Consider the following 26,635-nt stretch of genomic DNA (forward strand, 5'->3'; position numbering starts at 1 on the left):
ATTCTTCGTTGTCTCACTCTATCATTAGAGCTCGTTCTACTACATCGGCATACAATCTAAGCTTAAGTGGAGTCAACTTGTTACGAATTGACCCTTTCAAACCTCGCTCAAACTTCTTAGCTTTGCGAGCTTCATCCTGAATCATAAATGGGGCAAAATGGGATAATTCAGTAAATTTAGACTCATATTGGCTTACAGTCATCTCCCCCTATTCTAAGCTTATGAATTCATCTGCTTTCTGCTCCGTACACACTCAGGAAAGCATTTCTCATTGAACTTCTCACAGAACATATCCCATGTCCATGTAGTATCTTCTTTAATTGTTATAGCAATTGTCTCCCACCAGTGGTCGGCCTCTCCCTCTAACATGAAAACTGCAAGTGTAACCTTCTGCTCCTCATCACATCCTAAAATAGTGAACATCTTCTCTATTTTCTTTTTTCACTTTTCTGCCTCCATAGAGTCCGACAAACCCTCAAAAGTAGGCGGCTTCAATCTCTTAAATTTCTCTATTAAGCCCCCAATGCCATCCTGCACAACTTGGGCGACTCCTCTATTATCACGACGAATGTGTTGTCCAAGAATGGCTACCATGTCGCCTAAAGCACGAAAGACCCCATCCAGTGATTGACCACTTTCGGTGGTCCCCGGTGTGGCTACCATAGGACTGGCTCTACCTCTCCCTCTATTTCCACGCTGGCTCCCAGACATGTTCTAAATCAAACAATAAGCTTTAGATATCACATAAGGATGGATCACTAAAAGACAATACTACAAGTTAAGTTTTGATCACAACAACACTTGCAAGGGATATATCCTAATTTTCAAAGTGACTAAGTTTTCAAGTAAAACCTAGGTCCTCAATGATTCTAAACTTGAGCTCTGATACCAATCTGTCATACCCCGAAATCTGGCACCTGGGTATATTCAACCCCGATTCCGTACCCGCAGGCATGACTTATGTTTTGTATGTTTACATTTCATATTCATATATTGACAAAATAACTTCATTCATAAAATATAACAATCCAAAAATTTAATAATTAAACATTTATTTAAAGAAAAATGTCCATGTTCCGACTATTCAAGATTATCATCAAACACATGTCATCGTAATGTTGTCATACTAAATGTTCATTACACTTATTTAGAAAATGGTAAAGAAACAAAAATAAATAAAAGAAAATCTCTTTAAGCTCCTCCATGTGATCCCGATTCTGAAATTTTAAAATCCCAACAGGGTATGCTGTGAAGCCTAGTGAATAATCTCAACTCAGGTTTCAAAATAATCTCATGTGATACAAATAAAACTGTATAAAAATATAATACATATTTGGGCAAAAACAACAAATGAGGAAATTTAATAAACAAAATGCTTCAATGTAAATTCAAAGAAAAATGAATGAATGAAATCAACATATGTTATACTCCATAATAACATGTGCGGTTTATTCTTTTTAACACTAGAGCCAGTTTACACTGATTGGCCAACACCCGCGCTAATACAACACCTAGCCTGGCAATGGGAACCTCTTGCATGATATGCTTACCCATCCAAGGGGCACTTGGTGAGGGACCCATTTGTACGTTAGCTGGTCAAACTACTACCCTACCGAACCTGGCAGTGGGAACCTTTTGCAATCCTGACATGCTCACCCACTCAAAGGGTACAGTAGATGTTCCAAAAGGTACCAGTTGGGTTTCTGGGACTTTCAACCCAAGGGCTTTGATTGCCCTACCTATTTACGCTTTGGGGATTTTCAACCCAGAGGACTTGATCATCTCACCTATTTTCTGGTGTTTCATAACTATTTTAATGATGCATGATTTTAATATTACATAAATCAAATATTTCTAAATATCTTCAATGACTACTATTCTTCAGTCAATACTAGATGTACATGATTTAATAAACTAAAAACAAAATTTTCAATCAATGTAAATTGTATGTAGATAATTAAAATTTTACATAAAAAATAAAATAAACATTTAATGTAATCTATTAGATCATGGTTAAAATACAAAGTAAAAAATAAACATGTAATGTGATTTATTAAATCTTAATTAAAAAGACAAGCATGCAACATGATTTATACAATTTAAGATCTATATAAAAAATATATATAAACTTAAGATTTTGCAATAACTTTTAACAAAACAAAATCTAAATGCAAATAAATGAATTTTTTTAAAGATAAGATTAACAATAAGACTATAAAACTTCAATGAAATCATATTAAAGCAATGACAACAAAAATAATAATTTAAACAACATTTTAAGAAGCAGGGTAAGTAATTACGTCAAATTAAAAAGTACATCCAAGATGGTAATTTTGTATTATAAGTACAATTGAATTAACAAATAAAATGAATTGAATTAAATTATATAGAGTTTACATAAATATCGAGTGAGAGAAAAACTCACTTTTTCTTAAAAAAGTATTTTCTTTTCTTTTTCTTTTTCTTTTCTTTTCTTCCTCTCTCTTCCTTTTTCTCTCTCCTCTTTTCTTTCTTCCTTTTTCTCTCTCTTCTTTATCTCCCTCTTTTCAACGTAAATGAATAGCAGCTTTCCTTCTCTCTCTCTCTCTCTCTCTCTCTCTCTCTCTCTCTCTCTTCTCTCTCTCCTCACTTTTCTTACGTCACACCACACTCCACCCTCACATTACAATTTCTTTTCTATCTCTCATACCTCTCTTTTATACCCTCTTCATTCCCATATTTAACATGTGTAAGAGAGTGGCTCTTACTAGTCTCTTACTGTTTCTCTTTCTTCTTCTTTATTGGTTTGTTTAAAACATGTTCTGCATGTTCTCTGGTTTACACGCACCACATGTTGTACGTTTCACATGTGCTATGTGTGTCACGTGTATGGACATCAGGTGCATGTGATGTATGTGGTGCATGTGTGCCACACGTATAAAAGGTGTGTATGAAATAGGTGTTCATGGTGGGAAATGTAGTGTGCATGTGCACCATGTATCTCATGTGTGCCACATGTATGTGCATGAATGAAATTGTTATACACGGTGTCTAGTATTAAGCTATGGTTGTGATGAAGTAGATTGATGGATGGATTAATAGATGGACGGATGGATGTATGGATAGATGGATGGATGGATAAATGTATGGTTAGATTTATTAGTTAATAAATAGTTGGAATGGATATGTCCAAATCAATGGTTGAGAGTGAACCAATAATTGATCTTGTAGATCAACGATCATATCGGACTAATTGGGTACGTCGATCAATGGTTAAAATTGGAGAGTCAAGATTTATTTGGGTTATTACAGTTAGGCCACCACATGAGGCACGCCTGATGTATGTATTGTATCCACCACGTGGGGCCACCTTGGTGATGTGCTGTATCCAGCACGTGGACCCCACCTTGATGATACCCATGTCCAGGCCGTCCATTACGCTAGACGCTGGAGTGTGTGTGTGTGTGTATAATATTAAATAATAATATATATTATATCTGGTGAGCCCACGTGGGACCCACCTTTATTGCATGTAACACGTGGTGTATCCAGCCGTCCATCAGGGACAGTGGTAGTACCCACCTGTGATGTATTTGTTTTATATCTTACATCGTACATCCCCATCACAATGTCAGTGTTTTGATCAACACCGTCCATCTGGGACGGTGCGACCCGCTGACGTGTGGACTTTGATCCACACCGTCCATCTAAGGATGTGGGAACCATGTATATGTTGTATCTGTATTGTCTAAGTAGGACGGTGGAATCCACCATCATGTATGTGTTTTTGCTACACCTCGGACGGTGTTGACCACCTGAGGTTGTTGGCTTTCATACACAATGTCCAGATCACGGACGTGGGGCCCACCATGATGTTTTATCCACACCGTCCAATGGGAGGATGTGGGACCCACTTTGGATGCATATATTGTACAACCACACCCTCCAGTCCAGTCTGCTGGATGTTGTTTTTTTTAGATATATATTTATATGGATATATAATAATATGTATTATATTATATGGGGTGGGCCACACGTGGGGCCCACCTATATGGATGTGGATTGACTGGAATACCTCCCACCGTCCATCTATTTGATGGAGTGGGCCCACCCCATACGTGTGACATGTGTGGGTGGGTGAGACCCATGTTATTATGTAATGTATTTCACATTGCCCGACTGCCGTGGAGTACACCTTGATGTTATGTATTTTCAACCACGCTGTCCATTCCGTTTGCTGGACAGGTGTGGCCCACCATGATGTATGCGTTTTATTTTCACCGTCCATTTGACGGTGGGACTCACTTTGATGTACTTCACAACCACACCGTCCATCCGTTTTGGCTGCCACGTGAGGCCCAGATGATGTGTATGGAGCCCATTTTGGAATGTACAGGGCCCACCTCGAAACGATGTATATAAGGCCCTTGTGTAAGGCCCATCATGATGTATTTATGGCCTTTAAATCAGGCCCATGTGATGTTTGGCTCTATGTGGGCCACTCATTGGGAGTAATGTTGGTTGAATGTCCACAATGATGGGCAGTGATGCTTAAACATCCACATTGTCACCTTCCCTTAGGTCCTTTTTAGTTAAGCTGATCATCGAGACCGATTCCGATTGTCGAGGCTGAGTATCGAAGCCGATTCTTATTTGTCGAGGTCTATTGTATAGGCTGATTCCGATTGTCGAGGCCGATTTGATTTATCGAGGCCAATTGTATAGACCGATTCCGATTGTCGAGGCCGATTCTGATTTGTCGAGGCCGATTATATAGGCCGATTCCGATTGTCGAGGCCAAGTATCGAGGCTGACTCCGATTTGACGAGGCCGATTGTATAAGTCGATTACAATTATCGAGGTCGATTCTTATTTGTTGAGGCTAATTATATAGGCCGATTCCGATTCTGATTGTCAAGGTCGAGTATCGAGGCCGATTGTATAGGCTGATTCCAATTGTCGAGGCCGAGTATCGAGGCTGATTCTGATTTGTTGAGGTGATTGTATAGGCTGATTTCGATTGTCGAGGCTGAATCCGATTGTCGAGGCAGATTGTATAGGCCAATTTTGATTATCAAGGCTGATTCTTATTTGTCGAGGCTGATTGTATAGGCCGATTTTGATTGTCGAGGTCGAGTATCGAGGCCAATTTCGATTTGTCAAGGCCGATTGTATAGAATGATTCCGATTGTCGAGGATGATTTCGATTTGTTGAGGCCGATTATATAGGCCGATTTCTATTATCGAGGCTGACTCCGATTGCATAGGTCGATTGTATAGGCCGATTCCAATTGTCGAGGCCGATTCTTATTTATCAAGGCCGATTGTATAGGCCGATTCCGATTGTCGAGGCCGATTCCGAGTGTCGATTCTGATTGTTGAGGCCGATTTCGATTGTCAAGGCCGATTTCGATTGCCAAGGCTAATTGTCGAAACATATGTGATGTATATGCAGCCTGTGTTTAATGCCCAATGTGATGAATATGAGGTCTATGTGATGAGGCCCATTATGATGCATTTGAGGGCCAGGCGATGGAGTCCATTGTGATGTATATTAGGCCCATGTGAGAGGCCCATCGTGATGTGTATTAAGCTCTTGAGTGAGGCCCATGGTATTGTATATTAAGTCCTTGTGTGAGGCCATGGGTCCACTATATGTTAGGCTTTATGTGGGCCATTCCTTGGAGACAATGTTGGTTAAATGTCCACATTGTTGAGGCCGATTGTTGATGCCAGTTATTGATACCGATTATGAGTATGTGATAGCATAGCATCATAATACATGCCCATATGCATCATCTACATGTTTATTGTGAGATGTGATTGACCCTTGTATATGTCATAACATAGATGGTTTATGAGACTCCCTGATAGGTGGAGTTATTCCACATGAGCGCACGATATGCACAGGATTGATGCATGATTGAACTGCATAACTTATGCATCTTGCATTGTGTGTTATGAATACTATACGTCCTAACGACATCAGTGTCGTAGCCTCCACAGGCATGTCGTTGATGGCTAGATGGGACACCGAAAATGTTTGATTCGAGCATCTGGGCACTTTGGATGTCCGTGGGTGAAAGTCCTTAAACCTCCGTGGCCAGGAGACGCCCCAACGTCTAAACTGAGTGGATACATGAGCGTATGAGTACCGAATACTAGTAGGCCACATCTCCCACTGTGTTGTGCTCAGTTGGGAGGGGGTGTGGCCTTATCTGCCCAAGTGAGGGGGTTATAAGCTAGGTTGAGTTTAACCAGCTCCCAAATGGGTCCGCTATCGACGAGTCGGGTAGGCATTAGTATACTACTGGCAGGCGAGTAGTGAGGTCTTTTCCACTCGCTGGACTACGCAGCCGACTGGGGCAATAGCCAGTTTGGAGTGTACTAGACCCCGGTGATGATCATAGAGATGTACAATATTGATTTGTGGAGCAGGAGTTGCATATTCATTCATTCATTCATTCACTATCCACTCGGGCTGGTGGTGTGCAACTATTTGTTACGTGTACCTTCGTAATGGCCAAGATTTTGGTTGGGACGCGCGACTAACCTGAGATCAGGAGTTTACCACATTGAGTCTAACTATCCAAATTTAGGTATGTGACTGGTTTGGATAGAAGTCCCTTGTGATGGGCCCCATAACCTGCGATACTACGTACTATCATCCTGACTTCACACACCAACATAGTCATTCCATTTGCATCATATATTGCATTACATTCGCTGCATATGGCATTTTGGGTTACTGTGTTTCCACATTTATATAGTTTAGATACAACTAATGGTATTCGTAAACTCATCAGGAATTGTATATTGCATTGCATCCACGGCATCTGATATTTGGTTCTTTATGACTCTTCATTTGCATAGCTGATCTGTATTGCGTACTCTGATATTGTTCGACTGATAGGCTTACCAGTATTTTTGATATTGTATGATTATGGTATTATATTGAATACTTGACACTTACCTTGTGCACACACTTACACCACCCTCTAAGCTTTTTATAAGCTTATGCATGATAGATGCGTGCAGGTGATGTTAGGTTACAATAGCGTGGAGCTTGGAGCATGTAGCTGACTTCTGGAGCTTTGATTTTGGCATATGTATTTTTTCCTTCAGCATTGTATTCAAATGTTTATATTAGTGGATATATGATGATGATTTTGCCTTTGTGATTTGGGTAAACTTGTGGTTATGCTCATTACAAGTAAATGTACATTGGAAAAAAAATCCTCCTTGTAGGATCCCAGGATCGGAATCTAGCGTATGGACGTTGGGATCCGAGAATGGGATACTACGGAGGCTGTCGGCACCGGATTCGGCGATCAGGAATTTTGTGAGCCCGGTTTCTAAGTTTGGGGCATGACATTCTATATGATGTTCATCTAGGTATTCACGTGTGCCTACCCACTCTTATTCTACAACAATTAATTTGGGTGTCTTCAGACGAATCCATCACTACACTTCCATTCCCATGTCTTGTGTCTAAGCTGTCATGACAATTTAGGCTGCCTCCTACTAATGATCTTCCGCACCCATGTGCCTGGTTTAACCATGAAGAAATCTGCAATCTGAATATCATTGACAACGTGTTTCGTGAGGGAAAAACCGATCTAATCTCAGGTAAGGGAAATTCTGAGCACAACCTCTACTCTGTTAATATCATTCAGGCTGTCACAAAATGAGAAATTGTTCAACACCTTTTGGATGGACAATCTCACATGATGAAATGGCTCGATGAATGTGAAGCCTGTCTTTCAGAGATTAAACACATGCTGATGATTCTGCAGCATGCTACAAAAAATTTTGTGGATTCCTTACCAATGCAATAAAGGCGTTCGTTGTCTACAATACGTCCTTCCCTTCATCACATACCTGGAGTCTCCCTGGAACGCCAAGAGCATTAACATCTTTTTTAATGCCCTTTGCTCATATGTGCATGTGTGTGATGAATTACTAACCTGCATAGTATGACAAGTTTTTTTAAGGACTATACTTTCTTTTTGGAGTGCCCATGGATGGGCTTGATATGTTGTTTGGTTTTGGGATGAATGTTATACTACTGCCAATCTTGGGCAGTATACATATATATTCTTTTGGTTATGGCTATCACATATCTTCTTACTGCCATATTTTGCAATTCCCTATTCTCCTTGGTTTTTTCTGGGTTCTATCATTTATGCGTGTGATGCTTGCTCTTCATTTTCATATTTTTGCTATTCACTGCTCTTCTTGTCCTGATAAGCATATATGTTTTCTGAAATATGATGATCTTGTTCATCTATCTTCTATGCTTATGCTCCCTGATTTCATGGTTCTCCCATATTATCTAAACTTCAGTCAATATCAATTGTTCTGGTATCCTTTGCCAATGACTAATAAAAAGGCGGAGAACAAATCCACACCCCGAAAAAATTGTGTACCATAGCATGATTGTTCACTCCCCAAGTATAGGGTTGTGATGTAGTAATAAACTCGGTAAGACCGAGGTCGAATCCACAGGGACTAAAACCTGTACGTTATCTGAAACCAAGCAGAACTAGAACTAGACTAAGATGCGATCTAAATCAAATAGAATTTAAGGACTAATTGTGGAATAATTATCTAAAACTTTAAGGAATTAAGAGGAAGAAACTAGGGATTCAGAGGATCCACTTGTAGAGATCAGGGAGATCTTATGCATGCATCACGGATTATGGAATTCAAACTGAACTTTCTTGATCTAGTTTTCAAGAGATGAAAGGTATATGAATTAGAATGGATTCCATCATCCAACCATGCCCAGGAGACAAAGCAAACAACAGGATTAAACTAATTACCAACCAATCAAAAGTATATGAAAGTTAGGAAGAGTACTATCATCCAACCATGCCCAGGAGACGATGGTGAACAACAGGACCTCCTGACGTCATAAACATCAAAAGAGAAAAAGAGATATTCAAAGTCATTGCAAACCCATTGTAATTTCAGTCACAATAGACCATTAAAGACTGAGAAAATATTCTTTTAATAATCAACTCAAAACCAAGTTCAGTTCATAAATTTAAATGAAAAGCAGGAAATAGTGTCTCCCATCTCGCTACAGGCTTCACCTCTTAGCCCTAGCTAAGAGGATTAGCTACACATGAATGGGCTGATTAAAACAGCAAAATAAAAATAAAAAGGGAAAGAAAAGAACAAGAAGGAAAGAGAGCAAAAAAATCCGCTTCACGTTTCTTCCTTTCTTCCTTCAATCCTCCAAAACGAGCAACTCCACACGCTGCCCATTCCCCCCGTCCTCACGTTCCAGCCGTGCCTCAACTGACGTGCAGCAGCAACCCACGTTTTCTCTCGCTGTCTTCTTTTCTTCCTCACGTTTCAGGCCGTAGCTCCTTCTCCTCCCCTAGTTCAATGCCCTTTTGTCACGTTCCACTCCCCCTTATAGGCAGGTGCGTAGGGCCATGGAGAGGTTGAGTCTGAGAAGGAATAGGCTGCGGAAGATCTATTTAGGCAAGGCTGGTGCGTAGGGGCGTTTTGCAGCCAAGAAAACGGAAGGAAAAACTTCCACTTCCATCACATTATTTCCAAATAGCTGACGTCCCTTGGGAAATCTCTGGACGAGATACACGATGAATGGTTTGGATCATGCCTCTGATCAACTATGGTGGGCCAGAACCGCACGGAAAACCCGGGTTTTCCGGACGCGAAAACAGAGTAGCGTCCTTTGGTGCTGTGACAATGGTGGAGCCCACTTCACTATTTTTCTGAGAAATCCAAGCCGTCCATTGAATGAAGAATGAAAAACCAGGTGGGAATGGCTGGTTTCGGATCAAACTTGGTGTGGCCCACGAATTTCTTCGTTGCACCGTCTATCCTGCGTTTACATGCACTGTACCTGTGTGTGTGTGCATGAGACAAAAAAAGAAAGCTAGGCGACGGTTTTGGTCACCTCGCAGAGCATATGGACGGTTCTGATTGTCGAAACCTGCGATGGATGGGGCCCACTACACAAAAACGGACGAGCAGCGTCCGTTCGCTGTTCTCCGCATGCGAGAAGGATCGGGTCAGCGCCGCTGACCCGATCGGTTTGATTCGCTGTACGTCGCGTGCACTTACGCACCGTGCTCTGGCAATTCAATGGGGTCCACTCGTGATGAATCTGAGAAATCCGTTCCGTCCATCCGCTTTGACACGTGGTTTAAGGCGTTGAGACCAAAATTGGAGTATATCCAGATATCAGGCGGGCCCCAAATCAAGATTTTAGGGGCTGATCTGTCTGTTGAGCCACTTCTGAAGGGATCTGAAGGTTGAAATTTGACGTGTACGGTTAATTTGTGGTCCTCAGGCAACATATGAAATTCGGAGCCGATCAGATGGTGGGAACCCTGTGATCTTGCATTCTGGCTGACTTTCAGGCCACTTGAGCTTTAGTTTCTCGATTTCCGCGGATCCCTGGCGTGTAATTTCATTGATCTTGGTCCCGTGGAGTCCATCCCATGCTTTAATGTCATCAGAGCGTTAAATCCATGCTTTAAGCATCCTTTTTCAGTCCATGCTCGTAAATACACCCTGCATTACAAACACGATTAAATCAGCCATTAAACGGTATCATGCTTGTAGATTCATGCAATAACTGGGTCTGATATGCAATATTTGACCCTCAACACAACCCCCAACCAGCATTTTGCTAGTCCCGAGCAAAGTATGCGAAAAATAAGTTGAGAAATACAGGACAATTTTTATGAACTCAAGCGAGTTTTTTATTTTTTAAAAAATAGTCTAGATTCGAAAATTCTAAGATGCATGAATGTTGGATATTACTTCCTCCTGGAATCAAGTGCACAATAAATTTCATAATCAACTTTAAAGTATTTATGCATTAATTAGAATAATTCTAAACAATGAGTATCATGAGTGTATAATAAAATCTCGGCTTATCATCATTAAGAAATCCAATGGATAATTTTTATGATAACATTGATAATCAAAATAGTATTTAGGACACTCAAAACTTAAACTAGAATTTGCCTTTCAGTTCTCTTTTTTTTTTTTTTTTTTTCTTTTATCGAGGGAGAGGAGAATTGAATCCGCACCTATAGGGAGCAAACCTATGGTGAAAATTATTCGCCTAACCTTTTCCAAAGGTATCTCTCTCTCCTGTTTTTTTTTTTTTCATGACGGGCAAATTTTCCAAGCTGGTTCCTTACATGCTTAGTGATTACCAAGTTAACCCTTTAATATCAAACTGAAATCTTAATGTGAAAGCGAGATGTGACATGTGAACTCATAACTCAATCAATGTTTAAAACTTCCAATTATAGATTAATACTTCAAACTTAACTGTGAAATCTAATATAATAGATAACTGAATCTAAGAGTCATAAATTACCAACTTCACTTATCTTGTAATTTTAAATCCAAGATGGTTATCAAAATCACTTCAAATTCAACAAAATGTCAGAAAATTTTTAAAATTTTCACAACTTTTGTACAAGACCAAGAAAATGCTGATTAGGTGACCTAATCTCCCACCCCAACCTAAAGTCTACATTGTCCTCAATGTAAAAGAAATAAGCATGCGATGCACATGGGACAAAAAGTAAATGAGAAGTGATGGAAAGATAATACCTGGATGAAAGAATCAAGAGGCTTTTCAAAGATTTCTACGTAAGAGCGGTCAGCACAAGAGAGAAACCAACAGAAGTAAAATAAAATAACAAAAATACAATCCTACCTATACCACTTTCGTAGGTGCTCTCGATTGCATTTAGCGTATGCAACAAGCCTTTAAACCCCTAGGTTTCCCTTAGTGGACGAGTTGTAGTCTCGTGAGGGTTTGCAGTAATGTTACCCACAAACATTGAAATAACTAATGATAAGTATGAAATGATGTGAAGAGCTTGGTTGCCTCCCAGGAGCGCTAAGTTTACCATCTTTAGCCGACAAGTAAAGCAACTACCCTAGTCCTATGAAAGCGATAAACCTACCTATACCTCCATCGACTAGGAGATCAATCCTAGTAAACAGGATCGATCGAGGCATGGACATGTCCTCTGAATCAAATTTCTCGACAAATGGTTTCAATCGATGTCCATTGACTTTAAACTCCTTGCCATTATCGGGATCTCTTATCTCAACGGCCCCATGAGGAAAAACAGTAACAACAATGTAAGGGTCGGTCCAACGAGATCGAAGCTTACCTGAAAAGAGATGTAATCGAGAATTGTACAAAAGGACCTTCTGACCAGGCGTGAATGATTTACGTAAAATGTGTTGGTCATGGAATGCTTTCATCTTGTCCTTGTAAATTCTCGAATTATCGTACGCATCATTCCGGATTTCCTCAAGTTCATTCAATTGAAGTTTGCGTAGCGAGCCAACGTTGTCCAGATTGAAATTAAGATTTTTGATTGCCCAGTACGCTTTATGTTCCAGCTTCACAGGCAAGTGACAAGCTTTCCCATAGACAAGTCTAAAGGGGGACATTCCAATAGGGGTTTTAAAGGCAGTACGATATGCCCATAAGGCATCGGTCAATCGGATTGACCAATCCTTACGATCTGGGTTAACCGTTTTCTCCAAAATGTGTTTAATCTCCCTATTGAAAATCTCAGCTTGTCCATTTGTCTGTGGATGGTATGGGGTGCTCACCCTATGAGAGATACCGTATTTTTTTATTAAGCTCTCAAATGGTTTATTACAAAAGTGTGAGCCCCCATCACTAATGATGGCTCGAGGCGTTCCGAATAGAGAAAGGATGTTTTCTTTTAGGAATTTAATGACCGTGCGATGGTCATTAGTTCGACACGGAATCGCTTCGACCCATTTAGTGACATAATCCACGGCGAGCAAAATATACAGATTTCCAAACGATTGGGGGAATGGTCCCATGAAATCGATGCCCCAGCAATCAAATGCTTCAATGATAAGGATGGGATTCAAAGGCATCATATTTCGACGGGACAATGCTCCCAATTTCTGACAACGCTCACAAGCTTTGCAAAACTCATGAGTGTCCCTAAACATAGTGGGCCAGTAAAAGCCACACTGCAGAATCTTGGCCGTGGTCTTTTTAGCAGAAAAGTGACCACCACAGGCCTGTGAGTGACAGAAGGAGATGATGCTCTGATGCTCATCGTCTGGTACACATCTCCTTAGGATTTGGTCTGGGCAATATTTAAATAAATAAGGGTTATCCCAGAAAAAGTTACACACCTCGGTTAAGAATTTCTTCTTATCTTGTGCAGTCCATTGTGTCGGTATGGCACCTGTAGCAAGATAATTAGCAATATCAGCGAACCAAGGTGAATGGGAGACTCGGAACAGTTGTTCATCAGGGAACATGTCGTTGATATGAGTCGCCTCAAGGGAATCAGATGTATTAAGGCGAGAAAGGTGATCGGCCACTACGTTCTCTACTCCCTTTTTATCTTTAATTTTCAAATCAAATTCTTGGAGTAGAAGGATCCATCGTATCAAACGGGGCTTAGAATCATTCTTAGAAAGAAGATACTTAAGTGCCGCATGATCTGTGTAGATAATGATCTTGGATCCGATCAAGTAGGACCTAAATTTGTCCAAGGCGAACACTACAGCTAAGAGTTCCTTTTCCGTAGTCGAGTAGTTCACCTGGGCAGAATTTAAAGTTCTACTTGCGTAATGAATGACGTAGGGCCGTTTATCTTTTCTCTGGCCTAGGACCGCTCCAAGAGCATAATCAGAAGCGTCGCACATAAGCTCAAAAGGAAGGCTCCAGTCGGGTGGCTGCATGATAGGTGCAGTGGTTAACGTGCCCTTAAGCTTGGTGAAAGCTTCCTGGCACTGCTCAGTCCACTCGTATGGAGCATCCTTTTGAAGAAGATTACATAAAGGACGAGAGAGAAGACTAAAGTCCTTTATGAATCGCCTGTAAAATCCTGCGTGTCCTAAGAAGGATCGCACGTCTCTGATGTTCTTGGGTGGAGGTAGGTTAGAGATAAGATCGATTTTTGCCTTATCTACCTCGATTCCTTTGGACGAGATGATATGCCCAAGGACAATTCCCTTCTGAACCATGAAATGGCACTTCTCCCAATTAAGTACCAAGTTCTTTTCTTCACATCTTTTCAGCACACATTTAAGACTTTCCAAGCACTTGCTGAAAGATGGACCATAAACAGAGAAGTCGTCCATGAAGACCTCTAGATATTGCCCTACCATATCAGAAAAGATACTAAGCATACATCGTTGAAAGGTGGCAGGGGCATTACATAGTCCGAATGACATCCTTCGATAGGCAAAGGTGCCGTAGGGACATGTAAATGTGGTCTTTTCCTAGTCTTCAGGGGCTATCTCTATCTGGTTGTAGCCCGAATACCCGTCAAGAAAACTGTAATAGGAATGACCAGCTAACCTTTCCAGGATCTGATCAATGAATGGTAAAGGAAAGTGGTCTTTCCTCGTGACGGTATTCAATTTTCTGTAGTCAATGCACATTCTCCAACCAGTAGTGACTCTAGTTGGCACGAGTTCATTATTAGCATTGGCTACGATGGTGATTCCGGACTTCTTAGGGACCACTTGAGTTGGAATCACCCATTGACTATCGGATATAGGGTATATAATACCCACGTCCAATAGTTTAAGAACCTCGGCTTTAACCACTTCCTTCATGTTTGGATTTAGTCTACGTTGTGGTTGCCGAGCGGTTTTTGCATTATCCTCAAGATATATGCGGTGAGTACAAATCGAGGGATCGATTCCCTTGAGGTCCGCTATCGTCCATCCCAGGGCTCCTTTATGCTCAATGAGAGTAGATATAAGCATACTCTCCTGTTCTTTCTCCAGGTGGGCAGAGATCACCACCGGGTATGTCTCATCTTGACCTAAATAGGCATATTTCAAATCAGAGGGCAAAGGTTTTAGGTCAAGCTTCGGCAGCTTGAGGTTAGACGGAAGAGGCATTACATCGGTTTGTGGTAATTCTTCAAATTATGGCCTCCACCGGTTAACTTCAAGTACCGGTGCAGTATCAAGCAAGGCACACGTCTCCCTAATCATGTCATCATCAAAATCATGGGAGTGGGCCAGGCACGTCTCCAGATGGTCGGAGGATAAGGTCAGCGGTGTCGTATCTTCCATGAAAGAGTCAATCATGTTAATGTCGTGGAAATCGTCATCATCCTCGGAGTTGCTGCCGTTATTGAAAAAAATGTTTGACTCTAATGTCAAATTTCCAAAAGACATAGTCATGACACCATTCCTGCAATTGATAATTGCATTTGACGTGGCAAGGAATGGGCGATCAAGAATGACGGGAATCTGAGTGCTCATGTTATTGATGGGTTCGGTGTCCAGGATGATAAAGTCTGCAGGGTAGTAAAATCTATCGACCTGGACTAACACATCCTCAATTATCCCTCTTGGTACACGAACAGAGTGATCAACAAGTTGTAGTGTGGTTAGGGTGGGTTTTAATTCACCTAAACCTAACTGTTTGTATACCGAGTAGGGAATCAAATTGACGCTCGCTCCTAAGTCAAGAAGTGCGTGATCAATTCGATGGTTCCCGATTACACATGATATGGTTGGGCTACCGGGATCCTTGAATTTCTGCGGCACGTCTTGCTTCAGGATGGCACTCACTTTCTCAGTCAAGAAGATTTTCTTTTGAATAATTTTTCGTCTTTTGGTCGTGCATAAGTCTTTCAGGAATTTGGCATATGAAGGCATCTATTTAACGACATCAAGTAGAGGAATGTTGACTTTCACCTGCTTCAACACCTCTAGGATATCCTGAGAGTTAGAGAGAGGTTTTGGTGAAACTAACCGTTGGGGGAATGGAGCAACTGGCTTCTCTAGAAGTTCCGGTTCTACTTTTTGTGGGGCATCACTGGATCCATCATTGTTGTCCTCTTTTGGTTCTTGAGGCTTTTCGGGCCTAACCGGGAAGAGTTTTATCAATGATCTTCCCACTCCTAAGAGTGGTGATGGATTTAGCATGCCCCATCTGATTTGAAGAGCTGGGATCATTATTCTCGTACTGCGGTTTAGGATTGGGGAGAGGTTGTGCGGGAAGCATCCCCTTTTCTATAACCGTCATACGAGAATATATCTTTTGCATAAAATCTGTAATTCCCCGCATTGCCTAAGCCAGCTCTTGTATAGGATTTTGAACCGGTTCCTCTTGAGGTTTCACTTGATTTGGATTTTGATTGAAGAAACCTGGAGGGGTAGCCATTTGTCCATTCCTCTAACTAAAGTTTGGATGATTTTTTCAGCCAGGATTGTATGTATTGGAGTTAGGTCCAGTAAAAGGTCTTTGATAGTTATTTACGGCATTGGCTTGTTCATTCAACACTCCTCGAAACGAGGGTATTGTAGTACAATTTTCAGATGTATGAATGTTGCAATCACAGATGCCGCAAACAATTTCATTGACCTTATCCTTCTTTCCTTCCATGGCCTCAACTTTCCTTATGAGCGTAGTCACTTTACACTTGAGATCATCCTCTTCTTTCAAGAGATATAATCCACCTTTCTCCTTTAATTGAGTCGGCCTAGACGTGGTGTTCGCCATTGGGTAATAGTCCCATGATTGTGTTTTTTCAGCGAGACTATCGAGGTAATCCCATACCTCGTCAACATCTTTGTTGATGAACTCTCCATTACACATTGTCTCGACCATTTGGCGCATGGAAGATGTCAATCCATCATAGAAAAAATTTGTAATGCGCCACGTTTCAAATCCGTGTTGTGGGCATGAACTGACCAAATCTTTGAACCTTTCCCAACATTGGAAGAATGTTTCATCTTCCTTTTGGGCAAAGTTCATGATTGCTTTTCTGAGGGTAATCGTTTTATGATGTGGGAAGAATTTTTTTATGAATTTCCTCTGCATATCGTTCCATGTGCCAATGGATCTAGGACGCAGTGAATGTAACCACGTCTTAGCTTTCTCTTTTAAGGAAAAAGGAAAGAGTTTCACCCTAATTGTATCCTCAGATACATTAGGAAAACATAATGTAGCTATTATCTCATCGAACTCTTTCAAATGTAAATATGGACTTTCAGATTCAAGTCCATGGAATTTGGGAAGGAGTTAGATAACTCCTGGTTTGATGTCCATTTGTCCTGTGTTTTCAGGAAAAATCATGCATGAGGGGGTACTCACTCCCGCCGGTTGTAGAAAATCTCGTAAAGTACGAGGCGGGGGTGCTGTTGCACCTCATTCTCATCTGGGTATCCTCCACCTTGGGTGGAAGTAGAGGAGGTTGGTCTTCAGCCATAACTAATTAACTCCGGGGATTTCGAGCGGTGTCTAGTCTGCGATGGATAGTCAACCCCTCAACCAATCCTCCTTCGATCAAGAGACGTCGAGTGTCGTCACGGGCCCACTTGGGCATGAAAACACTCGACCCTCGATTAAAAACCTAATCCTAAGAAAGGAAAAGAAAATCTAGAAAGAAAGAGAGAGTTGGAAAGAAATTACCAAATTGGAGTCCTAAGTTAAAAACCTGCAAAATAAAACAAAAATAAGTTAGATTCTAAAAAGAGAAGAATAATCCTTTAAAAGAAAAATAACAGTGAATTAATTTCTAAAAGAAGGTATTCTTAAAAGAGAGTGGAAATCTCTAAAATAAATTATGAAAGATCTAAACTAGAAAGTAAATTATTAAAAGAGAACTGAAAAATAGAAAGTAGGGAAGGAGCTTACCGAATTAGAAATTTCTATCTTAAAGGCCTACAAAATAGGAAGGTTAGTTTCTAAACAAAAATTCTAAAAATAAATTAGGAAACAAATTAGATTTTAAAAGAGTTAAAATTAGAAAGTTAATTTCTAAAAAGGGAAAAAAATAACCTAATTTCTAAAAATAAACTATTTCCTACAGAAGGGAGGATACTAGAATTAGAAAATTTATAAATTTAAACCCTAATTCTAAAAATAGGAAAAAGTAGAGAGATTAGGAAGGAATTACCAATTGAGAAACTTATGTCAAGATCCTATAAAACAGGAAACAAGTTAGTTTTGAACTCAAATAAAAATAAATAAAAAACTAAGGTTAGTAAAATCCTAATCTTAAACTAATCCTAAAACCAATTAATTTCAGAGAATCGTAACCGTCAGTCCCCGGCAACGGCGCCAAAAACTTGTTCACTCCCCAAGTATAGGGTTGTGATGTAGTAATAAACTCGGTAAGACCGAGGTCGAATCCACAGGGACTGATACCTATACGTTATCTGAAACCAAGTAGAACTAGAACTAGACTAAGATGTGATCTAAACCAAATAGAATTTAGGAAATAATTGTGGAATAATTATCTAAAACTTTAAGGAATTTAGAGGAAGGAAACTAGGGTTTCAGAGGATCCACTTGTAGAGATCAGGGAGATCTTATGCCTGCATCAAGGATTATGGAATTCAAACTGAACTTACTTGATCTGGTTTTCAAGAGATGAAAGGTATATGAATTAGAATGGATTCCATCATCTAACCATGCCCAGGAGACAAGGCAAATAACAGGATTAAACTAATTACCAACCAATCAAAAGTACATGAAAGTTAGGAAGAGTACTATCATCCAACCATGCCCAGGAGACGATGGTGAACAACAGGACCTCCTGACGTCATAAACATCAAAAGAGAAAAAGAGATATTCAAAGCCATTGCAAACCCATTGTAATTTCAGTCACAATAGACTATTAAAGACTGAGAAAATATTCTTTTAATAATCAACTCAAAACCAAGTTCAGTTCATAAATTTAAATGAAAAGCAGGAAATAGTGTCTCCCATCTCGCTACAGGCTTCACCTCTTAGCCCTAGTTAAGAGGATTAGCTACACATGAATGGGCTGATTAAAACAACAAAATAAAAATAAAAAGGGAAAGAAAAGAACAAGAGAAAAAAAACCCGCTTCACGTTTCTTCCTTCCTTCCTTCAATCCTCCAAAACGAGCAACTCCACACGCTGCCAATTCCCCCCGTCCTCACGTTCCAGTCGTGCCTCAACTGACGTGCAGCAGCAACCCACGTTTTCTCTCGCTGTCTTCTTTTCTTCCTCACGTTTCAGGCCGTAGCTCCTCCTCCCCTAGTTCAATGCCCTTTTGTCACGTTCCACTCCCCCTTATAGGTAGGTGCGTAGGGCCGTGGAGAGGTTGAGTCTGAGAAGGAATAGGCTGCGGAAGATCTATTTATGCAAGGCTGGTGCGTAGGGGCGTTTTGCAGCCAAGAAAACGGAAGGGAAAACTTCCACTTCCATCACATTCTTTCTAAATAGCTGACGTCCCTTGGGAAATCTCTGGACGAGATACACGATGGATGGTTTGGATCATGCCTCTGATCAACTATGGTGGGCCAGAACCGCACGGAAAACCCGGGTTTTCCGGACGCAGAGTCTCCGCAATTCCTTGCGCTGTGCTGATGGTGGGGCGCGAGATCGATGTCTTTAGGAAAATCCGCTCCGTCTACTGAATGAAGAATGAAAAACCAGGTGGGAATGGCTGGTTTCGGATCAAACTTGGTGTGGCCCACGGATTTCTTCGTTGCACCGTCTATCCTGCGTTTACATGCACTGTACCTGTGTGTGTGTGCATGGGACAAAAAAGAAAGCTAGGCGACGGTTTTGGTCACCTCGCAGAGCATATGGACGGTTCTGATTTTCGATACCTGTGATGGATGGGGCCCACTAATGAAAAACGGACGGACAGCGTCCGTCCGCTGTTGATGCGGAAGAAGAAGACGGGTCAGCCCGTCTTTGACCGGGCTGACCGTCCGGTGCGGCGCGGGCAGCGGTGCCTTATGTACACGCGCTGTACATGCGGAGTCCACTGTGATGATCGTGAGAAATCCGCTCCGTCCATCCGCTTTGACACGTGGTTTAAGGCGTTGAGACCAAAATTGGAGTATATCCAGATATCAGGCGGGCCCCAAATCAAGATTTTAGGGGCTGATCTGTCCGTTGGGCCACTTCTGAAGGGATCTGAAGGTTGAAATTCGCCATGTACGGTTAATTTGTGGGCCCTTGGCCATGTATGGAGTTTTGAGCTGAACGGGTGGTGGGAACCTCGTGATCTTGCATTCTGGCTGACTTTCAGGCCGCTTGAGCTTTAGTTTCTCGATTTCCGCGGATCCCTGGCGTGTAATTCCGTTGATCTTGGTCCCCTGGAGTCCATCCCATGCTTTGGTGTCATCAGAGCGTTAAATCCATGCTTTAAGCATCCTTTTTCAGTCCATGCTCGTAAATACACTCTGCATCACAAACACAATTAAATCAAGCTAATAAAAAGGCGGAGAACAAATCCACACCCCGAAAAAATTGTGTATCTACTTGTGGATGATGATGTAGGTGTTAGGGGGAGCAGCTGCAACAAGATAGGGGCAGATTGCTGATAGGGGGAGCAACTTCCAAATGCTTATGTATGTGAACTAGATAGCATTATACAATTGTGTAAAGTTCATGTACACACAATTTAGGATGTCAGTAAAGAAGTTGTTCTAGGGTGTTTTGGTATTTTGACAAAGGGGGAGATTGAAAGTGCCCTAGTTTGTCAATTAGCGTGAGTGTTGAGTTGGCTAGACAGAGAAGCTCTATAGGAAGATCAATCAACCGTCTGCCTCAAATGGATGTGGGCTCGAACTTGCCACAGGTAAATCTTAGCCTCATATCCCATGTCCCAAAACACCAGGTAATTAAAATCCTTAAAATTGATTAGAATATCATAGGATTTTTAGGTTAGAAAACTTTTCTTTAAGACTTCAGAAAAATCTCTAAGTTTTCTACCTCTGTCGATTTATCGATAGACTGATCGATGTAATTGAACAGTGTTGTTAATGTCCTCGAAATTCACTCGATAATATCGAAATGAGGACATAAGATGTCCAGCAACCGCATATACCTCTGGACGGAATTATCAATGTATCTATAGCCATATTGTTATCATCAAAATTTGAATCTCGAGTCTATCGAAGTTGACTCAATAAAATCGACATCATATATGTTGTGTCCAAAGTTCTGCTAAGGCAAATCATGAAATCTTCGATATACGAAGTACTCCTAGATATCCTCAGAATTCAAATTTCGATGATATTGGATTGGACACTCTATTATCCAGCAATATTTTTAGGTTGTTTTATCTTGGATCGAGGGTCACTCGATAGAATCGATATTCAAATTTTGATGATATCGAGATTGGGTCGATTGCATTGAGAATGGACATAAACTGTCCAACAAGCTTAACTGGAAAATCCTTTGGATTTATCGATGCATCGATAAGTCTATCGATATCATCGAAATTCAAATTCCAATGATATAGAGTGTGCCTTGATCATTCTTTTAACCTGAGATATTTCAAAGGCAAGTCTCTCTCATTTTCAAATATCGAGGAATCGAACCTTATGTCGATGAAATCGAAGTTTGAAATTCGATGACATCGATGCATGTTCGAATCCTCGACTAGTTGGTAAAAGGTTTCAAAAGCGTTTGACATTTGAGTTTGTATCATCGAGCGACCAGTCGATGTTATCAAGAGTATATGCTCGATGATATCGAACTCTGTAAAAAATGTGACCGTTTTATATCCGTTGGAATCTTCTGCCTATTTAATGAAAGCTTGCCCTTGGTTGTTGGATAGAGAAAGTACACATAATGATTTGGTCATGCACCATTAGCCCGAGTGGATAGTGGATGAATGAATGAATGAGTCAAATGCTGAGTACGTAACCCCTACACGGTAGCCTGCCAGCACAGTAGCCTGCTAACCACTAGTAGCTCACCCAGGCCCTTAGGCCCTGCCCACATCAGCATCCACCCACGTGTGCCCACCCACGTGTGCAACAGTGACGGGGTGTCATCATATCAATACCGTACATCTATAAGATCATCACCAGGGTCTAGTACAATGCTGTCAGCCATACTAAGGTATGCGATGCAAGGCCTACGTGGCCAATGTCATATGTAAGATGCAATCACGTATCATGTCATTCCTCATCTGAATCCACATATCAGTACGGTTCCTCTCTGGATAATCACCAGGGTCTAGAACACTCCAAATGGCACTACTCCTCCCCCAGGGAATCCAAGTGGGCGTAAGAGACCTAACTATCTACCTGGCCAATAGCCTGTCAATACCTATCTAACACATCAATAGCGGACCCATTTATGAGCTGGTTAGACTCAGCCTAGCATTGCTCGCTGCTAATCTTTCCTTAAGTAGTTGTTTTTGGGGTAATTAGCGCTTTACTCGATTACTTGTGAAATTCGCATCAATCACTTTAAATTGTATCTGCATGGTTCTAAAGTTGTAAATTAGTTAGCACTACGTTACTCTGAAATCTGGGATCCATCGCTAAATCCAGTTGTTCTGGGGAATTTTTGGAAGCTCTGGATCGGACCTGGACCGCGCGTCGAAAGTCCGATAGCGATGATCTTAGGCTGTTGCGGTCACCATGTTGGGCTTGACTATCACCTCGAAAATCAAGTTCATGTGATGTTCTGAGTCGATTTGATTGAGTTCGGAGTGAAGAGTGTGAGAACGGTTGGAATTTATTAAGCTTTTATGAAATCTGAGTCGTGTCGCTTGCGCGACGATTTTAAGCTATCTGACCGTTGGATTCTGACCCAATTTCACCCTCTGATCAGGATGGTTGGCCCAGGCATGTCCTAGTGCTTGTGGACCTGATCGAGATTCCGTGACCGTTGAATTGAGTGTGGTCCGCCACGGCTGATCTGAAGAGCCGGTCGGTACGAAAACTCAGCCTGACCTAGATCCATGGTCAGTGAGCTTAAGTCCGACCTTTCGTGGTTATAGGCCCACCAGAAGTGCTTCGTTGGATCGAGTGAGGCTTACTTTGGTTATAACCTAAGTATACCTTGTCCCTAGGGTTATTTTCATCAAGAATAGGCCTATTTATAGTCCTTAAACCCTAGCCCTCTTTTCCATACGATTTTCTCTAACCCTAGCTTGGAAAGAGAGTGGAAAAGAGAGAGAAAGTGAGAGAGATAAGTTGGTGAATCATCTTGGATTCTTCCTTGTTCTTCTTCATCTTTGAACCTTCACTTTGAATCGTTCTTCTGACGGTTCTGAGTTCTTTTGGGGTAAGTTAACCTAACCATAATCTGTGTTAGAGCTTAGATTAGTTTTGGTGTTGTTGTATCTCATTTCTATCCTTATTTTAGGGTATTCTAGCGCCGTTGACGAAGATAACTCGTCTAAATCAGTTCGGTGGTTCTTTCTTCGCTTAAGGTGCGGACTTTAAGTGTATAGGTTATGGTTTTCAAGGCTTTCAACGCCAGTTAGTGATTTATTCTTGTTATGGATGAGATTTCACATGCCAAATGTTGTGTTTACATTGCTTTCCTGATATGCATGTGCTATATTGAGATTTGTGTATTCTAAGTGTATTTATAAAGTACCGTATATGTATAAATTATGCACTTGTGTTTGTCATGATTATTTGTCATGTATGTATGCTAGATGCATGTATGACAACTCCTTGGTGAAAGAAATTGTCTAAGTACATGTATTTCAACATACGTCATGTATGTTGTTCCATGTATACTAAGTGTTTGTAGAAATGCATGAATGATCTAAAGTGTAACTTATTACACTAATTGTGGGCGTTGGGAGGTGATTCTCAATACTCCTATTGATGCGCATGATTTCCTTTATGCAGTTATATTCCAAGTTATTTCAATTCAAGCATTTCCTATGCTTACATTTATGTTAAGTTGATATTCTTCAGATGCGTATGTACCATGATTTGAGTTGTTGTTCCATTACTGTTTTACATTCCATATGAGTATCTGTAGTAGCGTAAGGTGCTTGGGACTATGCCTTAGTCCAGGAAATCGGTAATTGACCCTATATTCGTGGTTGAGATTGCTTTCGCCACGTAGGACGTATTAGACGAACCCGAGTCGTATTAGAGTTGTCGGCAGTGGTTTGGCCACGCGGAGTGTTTGCGCACTCTATGTCGTTCAATTCAACGTGCGCTCGTGCTAGTCGAGTTCGTCAAGTAACCCGATTGTCCAATGTATGTTTACCATGTATGGACGCTATTGCTTGAATCTAGGGTACCGAACTTACCAGTGAAATCCTATTAACTATGGTACTTGATCCGCTAAGACTCATGAGCCGGACATGGTGGTATGGGACACCGTGGTCGAGCTGTCGGCCTACGCTGGGGTGACGAGCCTCCCCGTAGTGACCAGTGAGCAATTAAACTCGTGAGCCAATTATGGTGGTATGGGACACTATATTCGTGCTGTCGGCCTACATTGATTGGTGACGAGCCCTTTGTAGTGACCTCGAGCATACCTGGATACCGCAAGGAGGTGACGAGCCGATCTGTGGTAGTAAGGGCATGAAAGGCGTGCATTGATTGGTGACGAGCCCTTTGCTACGACCTCAAATATATGATCGTATGAGATGTCTAGGATTGACGACCCTAGTATGGATCACTGTTTAGATGGTGATATGAGGAAGGTATCTTAGCTTCCCAATCTGTGTGTGAAATGGACTAATAACAACTTGGTAATCATATCCATGCACCGCATTTGCATGTGCTTTGTAGATGTGGCGCACTTTGAGGCGATGTCATGCGTAACGTAAGATGAAGACGCTGAGGGTGTACGCGTGAGGGCACGCATCATATTGCATACATCCTTGCATTAACAAGAGTACTTAGGATTTATTTAATTGTCTTGCTTTATCATTATTGTTTGATTGAACTGATAACATGTTAACCAGTGCCTTATTGTTCCACTCAGTTGATCACTCACTCCCACGTTCTGGGGCGATATTAAACACCCACCAGACTCTGTCTTAGGTTCTGATGTTGCAGATGTGGATGCGACTTCTGAGGCAGAGCGGGAGTTGGATGATGACGAGGCTGCCTTCTCCTATATGCAGTTTTCAGACGGGTTCTAGCGAGCCTCGGTCTGATGCGTGGGATCTCTGGGATTATTTTGGAAACTGAAATGATGTAATTGATACTTATAATTTTGTTAAATAACACTTCCATACGATCTGGCTTGTATATGTAATTAAGGATTTACACTTGTACACATATTTTCCTATAAGTCTTCGCTTGCTTTATTCACTTATCCTGAATTATATCTGTGTTTGGGCTTAATCTATTCCATATTTTATGCACTAATACATCAACATATATCTATCATTAAAATGTGTTGCATAAGTGATGTTTTGGAACTCGAGAGCTGAGTTATGCTCGACCCCGAATTTCGGGCGTTACAAGTTGGTATCGAGCATGATTTGGATTAAAAACTGGACCTGGGTTATGGTCACACACCGTACGTTGTCGTCACTTTTGTGTATTTGGGTGCGGGTCTATCATCGCTTTTGTGTTTGTGCTCCGTAGCTTCTATCAGCGAAAGTTTCTTGAAAACCTTCGCCGAGATCGAGTCTGTACTCTTACCCGATCACACACAGCGACCCGAAACCTTTCCTAGACCCTCTATTAATGAGTTTAGACGGTCTATCTTCCCTTTTTCACCTTTAAACCTTTCAGAAATCGTTATTTGAATCAGATTTCTGTCAAAATGACCCGATAGACTTCAAACTACGCAAGGGGCCAATCGGGGCATTTGCTGTGGGACCTAGGGGGGACCACGTGTTTTGGACCAAAGGGGACCAGGAGGGCCTCGCCAAAATAACGAGGCATCGCCGATATGTCCAGAGACCGGCGATGCCATCGCCGGTTCGGCGAGGGATCGCCGGTCAGCGGGCCTGGCCTGGCGGGCCGACGCGGGCCGATAGTCCCTAGGTCTAATGTGGCCCACCTCTCCACAGCTCCACCTTTTTATCCCTTTCTTTTACCTACTTCCTTCACAAAATCCACTCCCAAGCTCTCCCTTTCTTTAAAAACCTCTCCAAATCCTCTCAAATCTCTCCCCAATCTTCATCTTCCTCCATTTTTCGTGCAAACCCATCACCCCATCTTCAAATCTTCCTTCCTATTGCTGATTTCTCTTCCTTTCCTTCTCATTTGAGCTCTTGCTTTCCCTATTTGGCTAATAGTTGTGTGGAAGCTTCACCATCTTCCTATTTCTCTCTTTCTCTCATTTCTCATGGCCCTCTTTGAGATTGTGACGGCCATCTTTTCCATTTCTTCCCTTCTTTCCTTGATGGGGAAGAAGAGAGTGCCCGTGGATGAAGCCGGGCCTAGCCGCCCAACCCGTGCACAGAGGCCGAGAGGTGTCGCCGCTAGCACGTCCGCCACACGTGAATTTCAGACGAAGCGAGACCTCGATCCTCGAGCTCCCGTTAGTAGGACCTTGTTGGCAGAGTTGTCGCATGGAGTCTATGAAGGCCGTATAGTCCTTTTTGAGGCTCATGTTAACCCGCGGCTCTTTGGTAAGTTTTTGTTGTTGGAGCGCCTAGAAGGGGCTGGTTGGGGTCCCTTGTTCGAAGGCGAGTATCGCGCGAATGCTAGCACTGTTCGGGCCTTTTATGCCAACATTCTGGAGCCTTTGCTGGAGCCTCTGCAGTTCAAGATTCCTTGTGGTAGTGGTCGTGTGGGTATCGTCGATGTTGCTTTGATATCCCGCCTCCTGAGAGTGCCACTTGGTGAAGTGCATGCCAGCGAGAAGAATGTGGACAGTGTGCGCGAGAGGGATCGTCGCACCCGATCCTTGTGTGGTCGTCTGGTTGAACAACAACTGAATAGGAGTCTT

General features: G+C 41.7%; 1 non-coding gene and 1 pseudogene across 1 annotated transcript; one reads left to right on the forward strand and one right to left on the reverse strand.

Annotated features, from left to right (window-relative positions):
* Nucleotides 1-441: 441 nt before the first annotated feature.
* LOC131230478 (uncharacterized) overlaps nt 442-26,635 on the reverse strand; it is a 59,407-nt pseudogene continuing 33,213 nt past the window's right edge.
* LOC131232194 (small nucleolar RNA R71) lies at nt 16,689-16,795 on the forward strand. The gene has a single exon (XR_009164812.1). It is a non-coding gene; the product is annotated as a small nucleolar RNA R71 (small nucleolar RNA).

This window comes from Magnolia sinica, chromosome 17 (assembly GCF_029962835.1).
Source record: "Magnolia sinica isolate HGM2019 chromosome 17, MsV1, whole genome shotgun sequence".
Classification (NCBI taxonomy): Eukaryota; Viridiplantae; Streptophyta; class Magnoliopsida; order Magnoliales; family Magnoliaceae; genus Magnolia; species Magnolia sinica.